General features: G+C 32.2%; 1 pseudogene; it reads right to left on the bottom strand.

Moving 5' to 3' along the window:
- Positions 1 to 329: 329 nt before the first annotated feature.
- LOC124100014 (serine/threonine-protein kinase PAK 2-like) overlaps positions 330 to 19,583 on the bottom strand; it is a 77,597-nt pseudogene continuing 58,343 nt past the window's right edge.

The following is a 19,583-nucleotide window of genomic DNA, read 5'->3' as shown; positions in this document are numbered from 1 at the left end:
ACAGGAAAAGGTTTGGACACACAGAGAGACACCATGTGTACACTATATGAAAGAGCATGAAAACAAATAGCAAGAAGGTGGCCATCTGCCAGTCAAGGAGAGAGGCCTCAGGAGGAGACAAGCCTGCTGACACCTTCATCTCAGACTTCTAGCCTCCAAAGCTGTAAGATAACACATTTCTGTTGGTTAAGCCACACAGATTGTGGCCTTTTTTTTTTGGTAACACCTTGGAGAAACTAAATATAGTGTGGAAATAGAAGAACTCTTCTAAAGTTCCTTCTGCCTCTTGTCATTTTTCACCTGTGTGAAGAGAATGACAATTTTAGAATTTAATCTGCAGCAGTTTTATCACTTCCCATATAACCTCTGCCTGTGCAGTTGAGGTCCAGTTTAGGGATGCCAGAGGCTCCGTCATCCTCAAACACATGTACTATGATTTGAAGGCCCACAGCAGAAGGAGGATGGACAGGCACATGATTGGTTGTCAGGATCCAGTTCTATTCAGGAGGATGTAACATTACTATTACTCACTTTCTAATTTACAATATAGTCCAATGCAGTCACTATGATTCTGAGAAACCAAGTTCTCATTTTCCTTCGTTTATTCACCCACCTAATCGAGAGTACAATAAGTGATAAGAAGCAATATAGAAGGAATCAGTAGTGACAACTTGTTAACTTGATACATATTTTTAAAAACCCAAAACAATTCTTATATAATTTGTTTATATTCACACTAAAAGTCCATTGTTAGTAAACTTAGTTCTCATTAATTAGTTTTATTAAAAATGTAAGACCATTTAATTAAGTGAAAAATGTACCCAACTTGTTAAATGTTTAGGAAATAACTCTGCATCTGAAATTTCAGTCTAGTGCATCCCTCCTTCCTTGTGAGGAAAACATGAAGCTCAATCTGCAAACACAAGTGTATGATTAAAAAAAAAACTTGTTCAAGTTAGTCTACCTTTTCCTTTCCAGTAAGTTTGGATCTGTCTTGGAACATGGTACAGGTCTTCATTTTTGGATTCCCCTAAATCACATGATATTTTGCTACTCCTCTACTACTCTTCAACTAATAGACATGGGAAGAACTTTACCAGGGTTTGGGACCCTTCAGCCACCCTTTAACCCTTTTCTTTTCATTATTTTTAAATATTTCCATGTCTTTGCCATTTTATTCTTTCACCACATCTTCCTGTAAGCACCTAACTTTAAAATAATGCAAAAATCTGACATGTACTGTGTGCTTGTAAGTGGAAATCCAGTAAATGTGTGGTTAGGGAAAGTATACAGTGATTCACAAACGAAAGTAAAATGCAAGATTTCTACATTTAATTACTCTCTTTGGTATTGATAAGTCAACTTTTCCCTTGTTTCTAATAAGCCCCCATCACCCATCATTCTTCGCAGAATCTGACATAAATCTTCCCGGTGCTTCTAAATCTATATTCCCTTCTCTACCCCAAATTTTATTAAGTAGACTCGTCTTATTTCATGGAGAAATTTATTGTTTCTTATACATGATCTTCAATCCCTCACTCCTATGTCTGCGGCTTATCTCTATCTGTATCTATTTTGCATAGGGAAGTTTCTGTCTCTACTTTCAAAGGGAAAAGTTCTGTCAGCTTTTATTCAGAGCTGATCTCTGTTCAGGATCAGAATCTCTGTTCATTCCAAATTTGCAGTGTTACCATCAATGCCCAAATATAAGTATGACCTCATTAACTGTGTGTTTATCTTTTCTTTTTCATCTGGACAATTCTGTACAGGCTATATTGGTTTCCAATGATGTTGTAACAAATTACCACAAAATTGGTGATTTCAAACAACACAAGTCATTTCTTCTGCAATTCTGGAGGTCAAAAAACTGAAATGGGCTTATTGTGCTAGAATTAAGCTGCAACCTCCAGAAGCTGACTTTTCCATTTTCCAGGGGCCACTGGCATCCACTGTCTCAAGGTCTTTTCCTTCACCTTCAAAGACAGCAACCTTCAGATCTCTCCCACCCTGACTCTAGACCACATGTTTTTAGCTTATAAGGACCCTTATGTCTATGTAGGGATCACCAAACAATAAACCAAGATAGCCTCCCAATCTCAAGATCCTTTATTTAGACACACTCATAAAATCCCTTTGGATAGTGTTCAGATTCTGGGGTTAAGACGAGGCAATCTTAAGAAGATGTAGATATTAGCCTACCTACCACAAATGCTGCCAACATACTCGATGTCATAGTTAGGAATTTGGATTTTGTATTTATACTAACTTTGTTTGAATATAGCAGATCTATAAAAAAACTCTGTGACTATTTAATGTTTCTATTCTAGTTTCCTTGGAATGGGGAAAATAATAGCTGGTATGGGGTTGTCAAAGTGAGATAAAATGTTTATGGTTTCTGGCACACAGTGAATGCTATTAGAATACTTACTGTCAACATCCAAGTATGGTGGCACAAGCTTACAATTCTAGCAACTGGGGAGGATGAAGCAGGGGGACTACAAGTTTAAGTCCAGGTTTTGCAACTTATCAAGACCTTCTCTCAAAATAAATAAATGATTTAAAAGTTCTGGGGATGTAGTCTAATGGTAGAGTATCATTGGTTTCAATCCCTAGTAACACATGTGGACACACACACACACACACACACACACACAGAACATTACAATTATTGTGGATAACTGAATAAAATGAATTTACTCATCATCTACAACAATTAGACAATCAATGCTTAACATAACCTTGATCATAATGCTTTTCTTAGTGAGATTAGGCCATGTTGTACTTTAGACTTGCCTCAAAGCATTAACATGAGCATTTAACATCCTTGGAATTTCTGATTAGATATCTCAGACATGCCCTACAGTAATTTATTTGAGTTATAAATGTTCTTTCAGAATTCTTAAATGTTATAAAGTGTCAACCGTAATAGACAATAATATGAATTTCCTACACATTTCTCATCCTCAGCTACAGCTTCTCTAAGCAAGTGTCTTCAAAGGCAATTCCAGTTAAGCATCTTTTTAACCTTCTTTAGGATTAGGTCAGCCTAATAGATTTAGGACAATCTGCTTTTTAACAGGATCTCATTGATAGCCCTTGCACATTTTTCTTGTTTCTCATTAATGAACTCATTTATACACTATTCTCCCTGACACACATACACACACCAACACACACTGACATGCACACATGACAATCACATACATCATGAATCCCCTGTTAACTGATGAAATAGTTAGAAAGTTGAAATGTGTGTGGGTATACACATAGTACATATACATATGCATATATATATATATATATATATATATATATATATATACACATATACTTGTGCATATATATATATATATAGTGATGAGTATAATAAACAAAATCAGAGCAGAATAAAGAGCTATGGAATATGAGAAGACATTAAAGAAACTTTCTCAATGTCACAGGTACTAGAAGTAGGCATGCAAGAAAATTTGAAAGATCCATTTAATAACTGAGGAGGTATATGTTAAAGGGAGAAAAAAATCATAAATACCTTCAAGTAGCAAGGGAATATTCTTAGCATATATGAAGGATTGCAAGAAGACAGTGTAATTGAAAAAGGCCAAGAATAGTTGATGACAAATTGGAAAAGTAGTCAATTTCAGACCATTTACAATCACATAGGCTATAATGAGGTCTTAAGGGTTAATTCTGAATGAGGCTGAATTCTAAAAGTGAAAGAATGATGTGATCATACATGCATTATTTTTAAGGATTACCAAAGTAGTTTTATGTAAACAGTTGTTGGCAGGGACCATGAGAGTTAAATTAGGGAAACCAAGGGATTTTACTGCAGAAGATTTAGTAAGAAATGATGGCAGCTTGGTTAATGGTTTTAGCAGGAAGTAGGAAGTAGTGAGATTTTGGACCTATACTAGGTTCAAGAGCATGTGGTCTCACATTATTTATGAGGTATAAGATAATATGAAGAGCTGAGGATAACTGTTTTTGACCTATACAACTAAAAGGAATTGTCACTTGCTGTGATAGGAAGTCCACAAAAGACGGATGAATATTTTCTGATTTAGAATGAAGAATGAATCAGCTTTGGGGTAGACACGCATTGCTTCAGATAGCCTAGAGATACCATTTGCCAAGGTAAGGAAGAGTTAAGAGTGTTTAACAGTTTCATTTCTGGACAGGAAAAGATTAAAATTCTAATAGAGGTCTATTTGGAGGTGACAGTAGTTAGAAAAAAATACAGAATGGATTTCTGGAGAAAGAAAGTTTTGTGTTGAAATTTTACATTTGACAGTTGTGCGGGGGAGAACATGGTATTTAAAGCCATATGACTAGATGAGGTCATCTGGAACATAATAAATGTAACCAAAGAAAAGAAAATATTGAAAAACTGAGCCAATTTATTTTGATGAGTACAATGAAGCCCAGACTAATTAAGAGATTTTCACTAGTTCAGTTGGTGAGCTCAAAGGCCAGGATTAAAAATGAAGTTTCCTTAATCCCTAGCCAGAGATTTTCCAATAATTGTACCCCATCTCAAGTTAAGATGTAAATATATGCTTCCATAATATATGGACACCCATCAGTACACACACGTATATACACAAAACAAACAAACAAGAAACACTGAAGTGCCCACACTGCATTGAAAATTTTCAAACAGGTAGATTCCCCAAAGGTGTTCTTTACCTCAGAAAGATATGCAAACCAACAGTCGTTGTACAAAGCAAATTAACATATTCAAAGAAATTATACCTTTATCTTATTGTAACTGCTATTGAAGGAAAAAGGCAGACAGAGCTTCACTATAGCTCTCAGGTAAAAATCTGGACAGAATGTTATTTTTTTATTTCGTCAGAGACAAAATAATTGTACTTGTATCTCTTTCAATGGGATGATGATTCTCCCTTGTATCACAGTAAAATTAATGATATGTGAAATTACATAAATATAGAATTCTAGAATGACAGGAACTCTTTGTTAAAGATATTTGTGCCCTCTGATTATAGAGTTGGGTCCCTGGATGGCTTTTCAACAATTGCATTTTGAGAGAAAAAAATAAATCAAGAAACAAACAAAAAGTAAGATTAAAAAACTTTGCTATAAGCATTTAAGATTTGTCTTAATCTTTGGGGTCTGCTATACCACACATTAATTGACTTATAAATATCAGAAATTTACTTTTCTTAGTTCTGGGAAATGAAAGACCAAAATCAGAAAGCCAGTATAGTCAGTTTCTGGTGAGAGCCCTCGATCAGGTTGCGGACTCTTGACTTTTCATTGTCATCACGTGGCATCAGGGGTAACAGACTCTCTAAGGTTCACTTTTAAGAGCACCAATGGCATTTGTGAAGGCTTTACCTTCATGACCTAATCATATCTGAAAGTTCCTATATTCTAATGCCATAATTTCAGGATCTTAAAACAAAGATATTGGTGGTGATATTGGAATATTTAGGAATACAAATATTTGATCCATTGAAAGAAGGTTGGGCATGGAAAGGATTCATTAATTGATATTCATTAGTTCTGAGACAGCAATTTCAGAGTCAAGTAGAGAGAAAGAAAAGACAGTACTAAGAAACAAAAGAAAAAAGAAAAGAAAAGAAAGGCCTTATGGGGGAAAAGGGTAAATTTAGATAAAGAGAATCGGAATTTTGAAAACAAAGAATCCAGTCCAGATGGGATAACTTGAAGGCACAAGTGAGTCTAGAGGAAGTCTAGGCTTTGGGATTGGAGAAAATGGAAAGGGAGCAACTTAAGAGGGTTGACTCATGAACTACCTAGACTTAAACAGAGAAAATTTTAGAAAAAAAAATGATATGAAACAGAAAAAGCAGTAAATAGATAAAAACTTGAGAAAGAAAACAATTCAAAGAGCAAAGTGAATCTAACCTCAGTGAGGTAGGAAGCCAGGTCATTCTTTGAGAACAAAGAATACAGTGGGATGATTGCATAGTATGAGAAATCTCTAAATATTAGGACAGCCACTGTGAGAACTCTGATAGGAAGTCCACAGGAGACAGACAGATTGTTTCTGGATTACAATAAAGGAAGGAAATGCTGTGAATTTGAATTGGATACAATATATTTTTAGCAAGTTTTGGTGAAAAAGTTTTACTAGCAGTTGTTTTGAAAACAAAATGTTGTAAAAGTACAATCAAAAATAGTCTTCAATCTTTGAACAGATAATTTAATGAGAGTTCAATACAAACACATCACAGCTAGCTATCACTTCTTGAACAATTTACTATGTGCTAGGCTCTGATCTAAACACTTCTCACAAATTAACTCACTTAATCCTTCTAAAAATTCAATGAGATGGAATTTGTTATCATTTCCAATTTAAATATGAGTAACTGAGGCATAGAAACGTTAAGCTATTTAATCAAGGCAAACAAATGGATAGGGCTTTGAATTGGAAGTAATTTGAATTCAGATGCCATATCTTCAATATAATGAATGACCAAAAATAAATGCATGTGTATGTGATATCAGTTTTTGTTTGTTTATTTTTGTTTTGATGGGGACTTGTACAGAAAGAAAAAGAGAAAGAGAGAGAGAGAGAGAGAGAGAAATCAAAATCAGGTCAAAGTCAGAAGATGGTAAGAGAAAAGATATAATTTTAGAGGACAATGTTTGAACAATGGAGAATTTTAAGTAAACAAAAAAAAAAACCAATAATTTAAGAGATTAAGAAGTCTATAAGTTTGTATGTGCAACATATTTTGATTGGGAAAAGTAACAATATCTTTGGAAACGGATATTTCAGGGAAAGAAATTTCACATATGAAAAGATAATGGTGGGGCTGGGGTTGTTGCTCAATGGCAGAGCACTTGTCTCGCATATGGGAGGCACTGGGTTCGATCCTCAGCACCACATTAAAAAAAAAAAACCGAATAAACAAAATAAACAGTTTTTTAAAAAATTAAAAAGATAGTGGGCATTAAAATGTATAAGATAGAAATCTTTTTAAAAATATGTTTAGTTTATGTATTTATATGTGGTACTGAGAACCCAACTCAGTGCCTCACTCATGCTAGGCAAACACTCTGCCACTGAGCCACAACCCCAGCCCCACAGTATAGAAAACTTAATCAGAGCAAGAATGAACCTTTTCCAGAATTTGGAGGAGATATGTATGAACTAAAAAGTAACTCATATATATTTTTTGTTTTGGATTAATTTAAGAGAAATCAATTTACTCATTCATTCCTTTAATTAATTTAAAACTTGGTCTGTGCTCAAATTTGTGTAGTGGTAAATTAAGATTAGCCAGAAAATGAACATAGATACATTTTGGATATTGACTTTAATATCATCTACATTGTTTTACCTGTGAAGAATTTTGCTTAAAGGAAAAGTCTGTTGATTATTTAAACAGAAAAAAAAATGAAGAATTTCTACCATAATTAGTGAGAAAGAACATTTAAGTAATGGTTTCCTTGGTCTAGGCTCTGGACACCTACATCCAGTATAACTATGTTACCTACCAAAGACATGACATTGTACAGATTATTTAGACTCTGCAGGTCTCAGTGCTCTCCTCTGTAGAATAATAGTTGATTTCTGAGACTCTTTTCATCTTTAAAAACCATAGAGTATTTAAAATAAAGATTATAGTTCAAAACACAAGTACTCCAAGATGCCAAGGAGTCCATCCCTAACCAAACTTATGAACTCCTCTCCTGCCTAGGCCTCATTCTTAGCTGGCTGAATCTGCTTTATTAAAAACACCCACACCTTCTAGCTAATCAAGCACCTCTTAGTAACTTTTTATCAATTGGCTCTCTCACTTTGCCCACTGGCTATATACTCCCAGTATTTTTTGCAATATTAGGACCTGAGTTCAGCTCTATACTGAGGTCTCTCCTGAATGCAGCAGCTTGAATAAAATATGTCCTATCATTTTTAAGTAAATGTCTGTTGCAAGCTCTTTGCCTCTAAAGGTACCACTCCTATCTAAAAGACAAACTTTTAAAATCAAAAAGAAATTACATAGAATCTGATTTCTTTAATAATAGCAAGGCAGATTTCAAAAATATTTGTGTATTTGAGAGAGTATGTACATGTTATATGTGTGTGTGTGTTTGTATGACAGAGAGAGATGGGAGTGGGGAAGGGAACGAGAAAGTGAGATGTATATTGATTTTAACCATGGAGATATTATAGAAGACTTGATTTTAATCATGGAACTATTATACATATAATTTGGAAGGGAGGTATGGGATTTCCTATTTTCCCAAAAGGTATCATGTAATGAAATTAAAGAGGGTTCTATTTTTCCTCTGCAAATGAAATTAAGTTGGTTCATGTTATAGGATTTTAATGAGCAAATGTATTTATGCTTATTTACCACACTCGAAAATTCTTTAGACTGAATTATACAAATTGTAAAATTGTAGACCTTATTTACTTCCTTGTTATACCTTTACAAATTACTTGAATTGCATGTGAACTATTTACATGAAAATCAATACATTTTAAATTTCAAACATTATTTAGACTAACCCATGACACCAAGATACCCCTATTAGTACCAAGCTCCCCTTTCCTAAAGAAAGAACAACTTTACATGGAGTTATAGTACTATAATAAATAATCAAACTCTTCTAGCTTCACAGAGGTGTTATGAATGAATTACATTTATTGTAAAGTGATACTTTAGTAAATAAGAAAATGTATGCTTTCGGTTATGATCGTGGAAGAGATATTGGCTTTTATAAAATTTTCAAGCACATACAAAAGAAATCAAAATTGATGACTAAAATATTTTATTATTGGGAAACATTTGAAATGTCTGTGTATTCATGGAAACTATTCCACAGGTATGTGAATATAAATTGCCATTGTGATTTTAAGAGTTCTATCTACAGAAGAACTTTTGTCTTCCATGAGCAGATTCATTGACCATTATTTCAGACAATAACTTCCTTTAGTTTTTCTATTCTTATACAGGTCAATCATAATTTAGGCATCTAAGAAAAGCAAATACCATGTATTTGTGTTAAACATTGACAAAAAATATTGGCATATGCATCCTGCCACATCTGGAGATCATCTTATCTGTCTCCTTAGGCGACTCACACATGATTTCAAATGACATTGAGAGATGAATGAGAAGAAAATATAATTCAGAAAGAATAGAATTTCAAATGGCAACTAAAATAGGCCTATCATAAGATAATAAAATGAAGGACTAGAACATCTATATAAGATTATAAAGAAATATTTAAAACACATGGTAACATGCTTAAAATTTATATTATGTCATATATATTTAAAATCATGCATTTGTCATTTAATCTGAGTAACTTAAGAGTAATTTGGAGGGAAAATTATACAAATAAATATAGATAAATTAGGAGATACAAGAAAACATTGGTACTTTGTAGATGAAATATAGCTAACTCAACAACACTGATAAGATAAATTTTATTCCTTTTATTGCTATCATAAAGATCATTAGTACTTTTGATTTATTCAACCCTCATCAAACATCAAAGTAGATAAGATCTGAATTTGGTAAACTTAAAATTTTCTTTCACCCAAATTTTGTCTTTCTGAATTTTATTTTCTTTCTAAATAAATATCCCTTTATATTCTGAAAAATAACTATTTTAATTTTAGTTTATCATAAATATATTCCTCAAAACTTTTTATATTCCTTAAGGAAAGCTATGATTTAATGTAATTTTATATTAATAAAAATTGCTTATAAAAAGCTATTCTACAATGGAAAAGAATTTAAAAAATAAAATCAATTAAGTAACATCCTCATAAAATAAGTCAACAATTATTTCTGTGATTTGTAGTACCTTTTAGTCTTTGGCTATAAACATACATAATGCTAATATAGTTTTAGATTATATTTTTTTCCTTACTTACTGTTAAATTATAAGATTTTGGCTCATTTGAGTAACTTTTTATTATTTTGCTAATATTTTAAATGACAATTTAAAATACCATCCTAGAGATGAAAAGTCTATTTTTCTTCTGTATTTTTAGTTAATTCAAAAACGGATTTAAGAAATCAACGTGTAAGTACAATTTTTAAGGTATTCCAAACTATAGTGACATTGCATTTAAAAAGCTTCACATCAACTTACATTACTACTAGTTAATATATAAATGCACCAGTTTTACCCCAACCTCATTAGCATTAGGTATCATGTTTGTTAATTTAATAGGTTTTAAATGTACCTTTTCATTGCTTTAATTTGCAAGTCTTTGATTACTAGAGAGCTTGTTCATGTTAGCAGATGCTTATTATCAACCTGGAATTATTTTTTTTGTTTTTAAATGAATTTTCTACTCATGTTCTAGGTCACCTACTTACCAGTATCTTGATGTTGCCATAACCTTGAATCTGTACTTTGTATCTAAAATATTATCTTTTAAAAAATATTTGATATATTTCATATCTATTTCTTATTTTTAATAGTATTTAAATTTCTTTTCTTTGTACAAATTAGATGTGGAATAAAATTTTTGGCCATGGCAGTGTAAGTACTGAATGATATTTTGAAGGCTGCAGGATCTTTCTGGCACCATTTAAAGGAAAGTTTCACCTTCTCTAGCAACTTTAACTTCACACATTTTTTAACGGGCTCTTCTGAGCAGGTCTGTGATATATATTGACTCCTAGTAATAAAATGCATTCAAATTGGGATGTGTATTTAAGTTGATAGAGGCATTGAGATAATGTTACAAGAAAAATGGATAGGTTAAAGGACTAAGGAGGAAAGCAATGGTAAGTAAGACTATACAACATATAGCTTCTATAATTGATACAGGATCAAAAAAAAGCATATAATGTTTTAATATTTGGAGAATGTAAGCAAATAAATAAAAATAGAATAAAAGAACTAACCACAAATAATGAGATAACCTGAAGAAAATTAAGACAAATATCCAACATAGTCAGCTTATACACATTATATATGTGTATAGCAACTAATATTGACATTTGTTTTTCCAAAATCTTATGAATAGGGAGGAAAACAGATATAGCAAATAATCAAATTTCACAGAGCAAATTAGTGACAAAAGCAACATAAATATATTACTTTTGTTTTGTTTTCAACTTTGGCTCTAGAATGTTCCTCAAATTATCCAAAATATTTCATAAGGTGGAATGGAAGTCAAAATATATTGGACAGAATCAAAGATGTTGGGAGAGATAACAACCAAATAAAAAAGAAACAGTAGTGATAAACGTTCTTGCCTGATTTTAGTGGCTCAGCTGTTCCAAAAATCAAGTTCATTGAAACTTGTTTCAGTGCCCCTGGCAAATCTCCCACACTTGTCAAACATCACAACCAGGAACATTATTCTTCCTATTTATCTGAAGATAGGATTCATCTTGATAGTATCCAGGTTGATTAAGAAGTGTTAATTAGTAAAATTGTAATTCATTTTTGTGTGTGTTTGCGTGTATTTTCCTATGAGATGCTTAAGCAAAGTATGTTTTTTTTTCTTTTTTGTTTTTGTATAATATGTACACTATTTGCAAGTTCCCCTTGAAGAAATCTAAAATTGCATCATCTCATTAATATACCGTGAGCAGGACTCTATAATTGAACTGAAAGTTTTCTGACTTTCTTGCTCATGGATTCTAAATAAACCTTTTCATAATTTTCTTAACTTTTCCATTTTTCAGTATTCCTTCATTCCATTTTTTTTCTCCTTAGAGCTCCAAGATTGGTTTTTTTTTTTCTGAATTTATTCTGTTTATTACATAATACATTTTCTAGCAGTGGAGAATACATTTTTCAAAATAGTACACTTTTTTCCTTTTATCTCTCTGGTAACCACATTTAAGGTGCTTCCATTTCCAGATACCTGGAGTTGGGTGAAATTAAGAGTCAGAGAATTAGAATACAACTGAGGAGACTCCAAAGGAAATGAAGCGAAATGGGCACAAATAAAAAAAAAAAAAAAATTCTGAGGAAATCTTCCTTTAAAGGTGAGAGAGAGAGGGAGGGAGGAAGAGAAATAGAGGGAGAGAGAAAGAGATAGTGTCATTATTGCTAAGGTTCAGTGCTTTCTCTCCAAATGCAAAAATAGAGATATATTAATTTGATCTTCATGTTCTCTCCTAACTTGCTCAAAAAATGCATGGTGAAGATATCACTGTGTGCCACAAATAAACATATGCTCTTTTCCAGACAAATATATCACCTACTTTGGCCTGAAAAAAAAAAATAGTAACTAATGATCTCTAAGTCAGTTCCAATTGGATGCTGATGTTGAAAGTATAGTTCTTGAACCCAAAAAACATGTATCAAGAAATGTTGCATACCAATTTCAATATACATGAGAAAAAGAAGCACATCAAATCTGTATCATCTAAATACTGTAAACAAATATAACAATTAAAAAGTAGAAAAATGCTAAAAGTGAAGAAAGCATTTTGCTCAAAGAGTGAGATTAGGATTGGATAAAAGCACACAAATAAATAAAAGTCCCTAAAGACAATATTAAAAAAAAGAATTATTTTAGTTATTTTAAATTAATGGGTAATGCAAAAAGCATTAAGGGAATATTGAGGTGAAAAGAGAGACTTAATATACTTAAGTATTTGGGACTTTGACAAACTCAGGAAATAAATTAGCAATACATCAAATAGTCCCCATGGGTTCTCTTTTCTTTGCAAGCAACTAATAATTTTCACTTTTGCCTGGGGCTCTGAAAACTCCAGAATGAATTTACAGCAGGTACCAGTGACTAGTTTTGGTTGTCTGAGCAGGTCGAAGGGTGAAAAAGAATAGTTAATGGGCAATTAAGATGTCTGCCAGTCCTGAACCATAGACTAACTGTTATTTTAACATCTCCCAATTAGATGCTGAAAATTCAGTATAAAAGAGGCTTGATATGTAGAAAGTAATTAGCACCTTCATACAAAACAGGGATTAGGGCACAACCTTGATGTTAGCAGGAGGAAATTTGATACTAATAAGGGATACCTTGAAGGAACAGTACCGACTCAAAGACACTGGTTTATTTATTACAATAGTCTTGACATGCTACTGTCTATCACCAAAGCCAGGAGTTATTAAACTTTATGTGACTGGCTACTTTGGATGAAGGCAAGGTATTTCTGATTGATGGAAAGAAAGAGAGAAAGGAAGGAAGGAAGGGAGAAAGGGAGACAGAAAGGGGATAAAAAAGTATTTCAGATAATCTTCTGAAATGAACTTGTAAATATTAGTGAAATTTCTATGGGGAATTTAAGCTAATTTTAAAAAGCAATATTAATCTCAATTCTCAGAAAATTATGTTCTTGAATGTTCTTGTTCTTTTTCTACCATCTTTGTGACTTTTTTTTTTTTTTAGAGAGAGAGAATTTTTTTAATATTTATTTATTTATTTATTTATTTATTTTAGTTTTCGGCCGACACAACATCTTTGTATGTGGTGCTGAGGATCGAACCCGGGCTGCACGCATGCCAGGCGAGTGCGCTACCGCTTGAGTCACATCCCCAGCCCTACTGTGACCTTTTGATATTGAATTGAATCCATAAAACTTCACTTTCCTCAATTAACAACAAAAGAGTTTGAGCATGATGGACCCTAATATATAGTGAAGATTTAAATTTTGATAAGTCTGTATGACTTTGAGATTCTCTGTCCTTTAATAATTCTTGTTATTATTCTATTGGAACATTACACCATAAAGTTGCCAAATCATTGAAATTCAGTGCTGAAGTCAAGTTCAAAGCAATCCAGTCTGACCCATATTTTTGAATAGGAATTATGAATGGTAAATCAAACTGTATACCCAACTAAGAATACAGTTTAGAATAATTTCTTTTCTATTTTCTTGATGTGTAAATATACTTTCCTGACAAGTATGATACGTAATGACTGTGTATGAAATTTTGAAATAGAGTGAAACATATTCATAATATACCATAAGGAAAGCAAACTAAAACCCTGTTGCATTATGTGATTTTCCAAGCTGGTTCTATTATTCTTCAGGTGCAATCATTTCTTAGCATACCAGGTGCAATCATTTCTTAGCATACCTGACTATAACAATAGTCAGGCTATGACATTTCATACCTTGTTATGAACTCATGTAGTATCTGCTCATCTATTCCACTCATTTGGTGTGCCAGTAAATATGCACACTTTTGTGGCACTTCAGCTATGCATAAGATAATAAGTGACTTCGAGACTTTCAGTATTTCTTTTAATTCAGTACATAAAGTATGATGATCTCATAGAAACCTCCATGAGTTTAGCTATTTTTTAAATGATTAACATTTAAAAAAACAATAAAAGTGATGATGCTTCTTCCCCTTGGGCAGCATTTTTATATTGTTTCTACCACTCATTCCTCTCAGCAATCTCACAGGCCAATATTATCATCAAAACTCATATATCAACAAGCTTTATGATCCTTTGACTAAGGAGAAACCACATATCCTTCACCTTTTATTGATCAATTGCTAGGAGAGGAAATGCTGGTCAGATGCGCATAATAAAAAATAATAAATAATACACTTTAATTTGTAAGCAAAAGACAATTGGATGAATATGTGAAATACACACACACACACACATTGTATATAAATTAAAACCAAGAGATATCATGCCAATGATAAGTTAGCAAATTATGGAACAAACCAAGTAGAGTCCACTGCAAATCAAGAGAAACATTTAAAAAATAATAATAATATTTCTATTGGAAAGATGCCAGAGAACTACTCTCATATCTCTCAGTAGCAACACATGAAGCAGCTGGATGAATGATGCTCTGGGCTTCAGCTTCATCCACAGAGGTCACTGAGGCTTATTGATGATCTGGGAGGGATAAAAGGGTTGGGGGAAAGAATTATAGCACCAGTAGTGACAGACACAATCAGATTATAGAATTTAAATCTCTACCATTCTCCAGCTTACTTATTGAATTGTAGCTATAATGATCTTAGTTAATCCCATTGAGTTATTCACTTAATTTTATGTGACAGAAGAAATAGAAAAGAGAATAAAATACAGACAATTCTGAAAGATGTAAATTGGAAATTCAGTAAAAACAATATTGTTTTCCTTGGACAGATCTACAAAATCCAGAAGCTTTCCAGGCAGATGTTTGACTCTCAAACTGCCTGATCACCAATGTCCCCAACAGTTCAGAAGAAATTATGAAAGGCCATTAATGCAGAGAAAGTGATGAACTACACTTTACATGGGAAGACAGCAGACCAGGGTCTTTTATTTTAAGAAGGGTCTTTATATCTCTATTAGTTTGACTTCCAATGAAATAATTTTTCTTCATATTATATTTAGCTATTTTTCTCTGGCTTTGTTGAAGTATAATTAACAATTAAAAATTGTATATATTTATATTTTATAACATGATATTTTTACATATATGTATACATTGTGGAATGATTTCCACTATATGTTTGAAATCAATTCACTTACCACTTAATTTTTTGTGGTGGGGGCTTGTAAGTTCTATTCCCACCAAATATCACATGCAATACAGTATTTTTCACTATATTCTATACATTGCAATGGTCTAACATTTATTCATCCTACTTAATTGAAACTCCATAAACTTTGACAAACATGATCTCCTCATCCCTCAGCCCTAGCAATACTCATTATATACTCTGTTTCTATAAGTGTGACTGTCTGTAGATTCCACATATGAGATTATTCAATTTTTATTTCTCTGTGTCTAGCTTATTTCACATAACATAATGTCCTCCAGCTTTATCCATGTGGCTGTAAATGACAGGATTGCTTTCTTTTTACCAATGATAATATTCATTGTACATACAAATACTACATTTTCTTTATCAATTCATCCACCAAAGGATACTTAGGCTGATGTTATATTTTATTTTTATTTAGTCTTTTTTTTATACTTTATTTTGAGACAGGGTCTTACTGAGTTGCTTAGGGCCTCACTAAGTTCCTGAGTCTGAATTTGAACTTGCAATCCTCCCGCCTCAGCCTCCAGATTGCTGAGATAACAGATATAACAGATGTGTGCCACCACACAAGGCTTCTTTTGCCCATTTTTTTTTTTTTTTTTGCTACAGGGGATTGAACGCAGGGGCACTTGACCACCGAGCACATCACCAGCCTTATTTTGTATTTTATTTACAGACAGGGTCTCTCTGAGTTGCTTAGAGCCTCACTTTTGCTGGGGCTGGCTTTGAACTCATGATCCTCCTGCCTCCGCCTCCCCAGCCACTAGGATTACAAGCATGTGCTACCGCACCCTATTTCTTCTGCCCGTTTTTCATAGGCTATTTATTTTCTTGCTTTTGAGTTTTTTGAAATCCTTATATCTTTTGGATGTTAATGCTTTGTTAGGAATATGTTTTGCAAATATATTTTGTCATTGTATAAGTTTTCGCATCACTCTGTTGATTGTTGAATGATTTTTTTTTTAGTGTATATGATCAAATATGTCAATTTTTAACTTTGGGGGGTTATACCCCAAATTGTCATTGCACAGACCAATGACAAGAAGCTTTATCCTAAGGCATTTTCAGGTCTTACAATCAAAATTTTAATACATTTAGAGTTGAATTTTTGTTTACTGTACAAGGTATAGTAACATTTTATTTTTCTGTGGATAGCTTATGTTCCCACTACTATTTATTGATAAGACTGTCTTTTCCTCATTTCAGTTTTTTTTGGTATCTGGGCAGAAGATCAATTTACCATAAATACATCAATTTATTTCTTGGTTCTCTGTTCTGCTATGTTGGTTTATATGTGTATTTTATGCCACAATAATGTGCTCTCTGATTGCTCTGGCTTGGCAATATATTTGAAATTACATAATCTGATACCTCCAGTTTGTTCATTTTGATCAAGGGTGCTTTGGCTATTTAAGGTCTTTGTAGTTCTCTATGAATTTAAGAATCACTGTTTCCATTTTTCTATTTTCTCCATTTCTTTTTAAATGTCACTAGAATCTTTATAGGGTAGCATTAAATATAACAATCAATTTAAGTATGACCATTTTAATAATAGTAATATTTCAATTTATGAGCATGGGATATACTTCCGTTAATCTGATGCCTCTTCAACTTTTTCATTTGTCTTAAAGTTTTCAGTGTATAATTTTTTTTAAACTTCTTGGTTAAATTTATTTCTAATTATTATATTTTGCCATTGATGCTATTATAACTGGTTTATTATCATTATTACTGTTATTATTATTGCTTTCAAATGGAGATAGTCTGTAACTTTAGAATACAGAAAAACTACTCAATTTTGCATCCTACAAAATTTTTTGTGTGATTTTACCTTCTACTTTAAAAATTTTATTTATTAATTATACCATTTTTGATAGTCTTTGATGTTTTCTTTTAAAAAAAAAAATATATATATATATATACATATATATATATATATATATATATATTTCTTTAGTTGTAGTTGCACATAATAACTTTATTTATGTGTGGTGCTGAGGATCGAACCCAGGGCCTCACACATGCTAGGCAAGCACTCTATCACTGAGCCCCAGCCCCAGCCCCATCTTTGATGTTTTCTATGTAAAATATCAGTTATCTCTAAAGATTCAATTTTTATCTGAATGACTTTTATTTATTTTTCTTGTCTAATTGCTATAGTTAGGATGTCCAGCACTATGTTAAATAGAGATTTCAAAGGAAGAAGTTGTGTCTGATATTAATAAATTGATTTAAACATTAATAATTAATTTTAAAATTTTTAGAAAATGTCCTACAATGTGCATTTCATTCTCTAACATTACACAACATTTACATATAGTCATTACTCTTAAGAAAAAAAATTATCAATTGTATATGATGCTTAAGTCTTTCACTTTAACATGGAGAATTGGAAAGAATTGAAACACACATTAAATGCTGTTCTACAGAATTGTAATGGGCTGCAAGTGTGCCAATATGAAATAAATGAAAGTTTTAAAAGAGCAGCATGACTTTCAAATCCTTGGCTTCAGTGAATACAGTCACATGGGATCTGTAGTTTCATCGTGAAGCAAAATCCAAGACAAAATAAATAAACAGATTAGACAGAATTCTAAGCTTTGTAATATTTAATAAAAGACCATAAAGGACCTTTTGTTTAAAGTAGCACCACTCAACACCTGATTGTCACCAACATTAAATAGAAAAATCATTTAAATAATAAATTACAGAAAACTTCTCAAATCTGGGGAGTGACATTAACGTTCATACACATGAAGCCTCAAGCTCCAAATTAAATATAAAAGAACACTCCACTGAGGCACATAAGCAAATGTTCAATGTTGAAGACAAAGAGAGAATTTTGTAGCACAATGATAAAAGCAAGTCATCACATAAGAAACCTCAATAAGACCATAAAAAATTTCTTAGCAGAAAAACGTTTTTACAGGCTAAGTGAGAATGGAATGATATATTAAAAATTACTGAAAGAGAAAACAAAAGCCATATTAGAATATCATGCAGGAAAGATAAATAAATATAAATATTTTTCTAGAAAGGCAAAATCTGATATTACTCTACAGAAAAATTTTTGAAACTCTTTTAAATTTCTCTATTTGCATGAGCTCAAAAGGGCAAAATGTGGACAATTTCAAATCAGTATAAATCAAGTAGGAAGGGACCTTAGACATTATAAGTTTCAGTCTCGCATTTTTTTCTTTAATATCCATGAAAGATGAGGACCTACCTGATATCTACTTTTATCATGAACATTATAAAATAGTGATTACCAACATTGGCTCATTGAGGTTTTGTGGCAAGTCCTTCCTTAGCATATTCTTCAACCTTGGGCAACTTATTAAACCCAGTTTTGCAACATTGGACCAATTATACAATTTCTCTCAACCATGATTTCTTCATTTTAAAATTGGAGATCATAGTTGTACTTACTTTACTAGGTCAATGAGAGCATTAAAGGCATAAAGCACTTAGAAAAGTGTATGACTTACTACTGATCCTTTATAGTCTGTAGTTATTATTCAGATTATATCTTCTAAGCTCAAAAGATAGCTTCATTCTTTGTTGGATAGTTTTCAAGATAGAAAACTATTCCATATATTGAATTCACCTGCTTATCTACTATTTTAGTGCCATTTATATGTTCATAAGAAGAAATAGTACCTTCTTTTTTTTTTAAACCTAATTGTCCCTCATAATTAGAAAGCAGTGTTCTTGCCTACTGCTTCCCTAGTATGTGGGATGAAACACACCCAGTTTTTTACATTTCATTGTTCCATCTTTTTTTTAACCATTCTGACTTCCTTCCTTTGTATGATTCCAATTCACTAATACCATTGTTTATCTGCAATATTTAGGAAATAATTTGGAAATACAAACAAATTTATAAACATTTCATATTAGAAATCTTATCTGCCTTGTTATAATTCAACTTAGGATTGCATTGATTGCTTTAAATCTAAAGTCTCACATTTTGGTACTTTGAATCACTCACAAAAACAGGAAAATATAACATCAGAGGAAAAAAGAACTTTAGAAATTAAACAGTACAAATTTTATTTTTACCAATGAGGAAATAATAACAGGACTAGAAAGGAGAAACATTTGTACTAAGGTCACATAGCTTATTTTCCTTG

Source organism: Marmota monax, unplaced genomic scaffold, assembly GCF_021218885.2.
Source record: "Marmota monax isolate L192 unplaced genomic scaffold, Marmota_monax_Labrador192_F-V1.1 WCK01_AAM20220418_F8-fsc00053, whole genome shotgun sequence".
Lineage (NCBI taxonomy): Eukaryota > Metazoa > Chordata > Mammalia > Rodentia > Sciuridae > Marmota > Marmota monax.
This window is presented reverse-complemented; position numbering and strand designations above follow the sequence as displayed.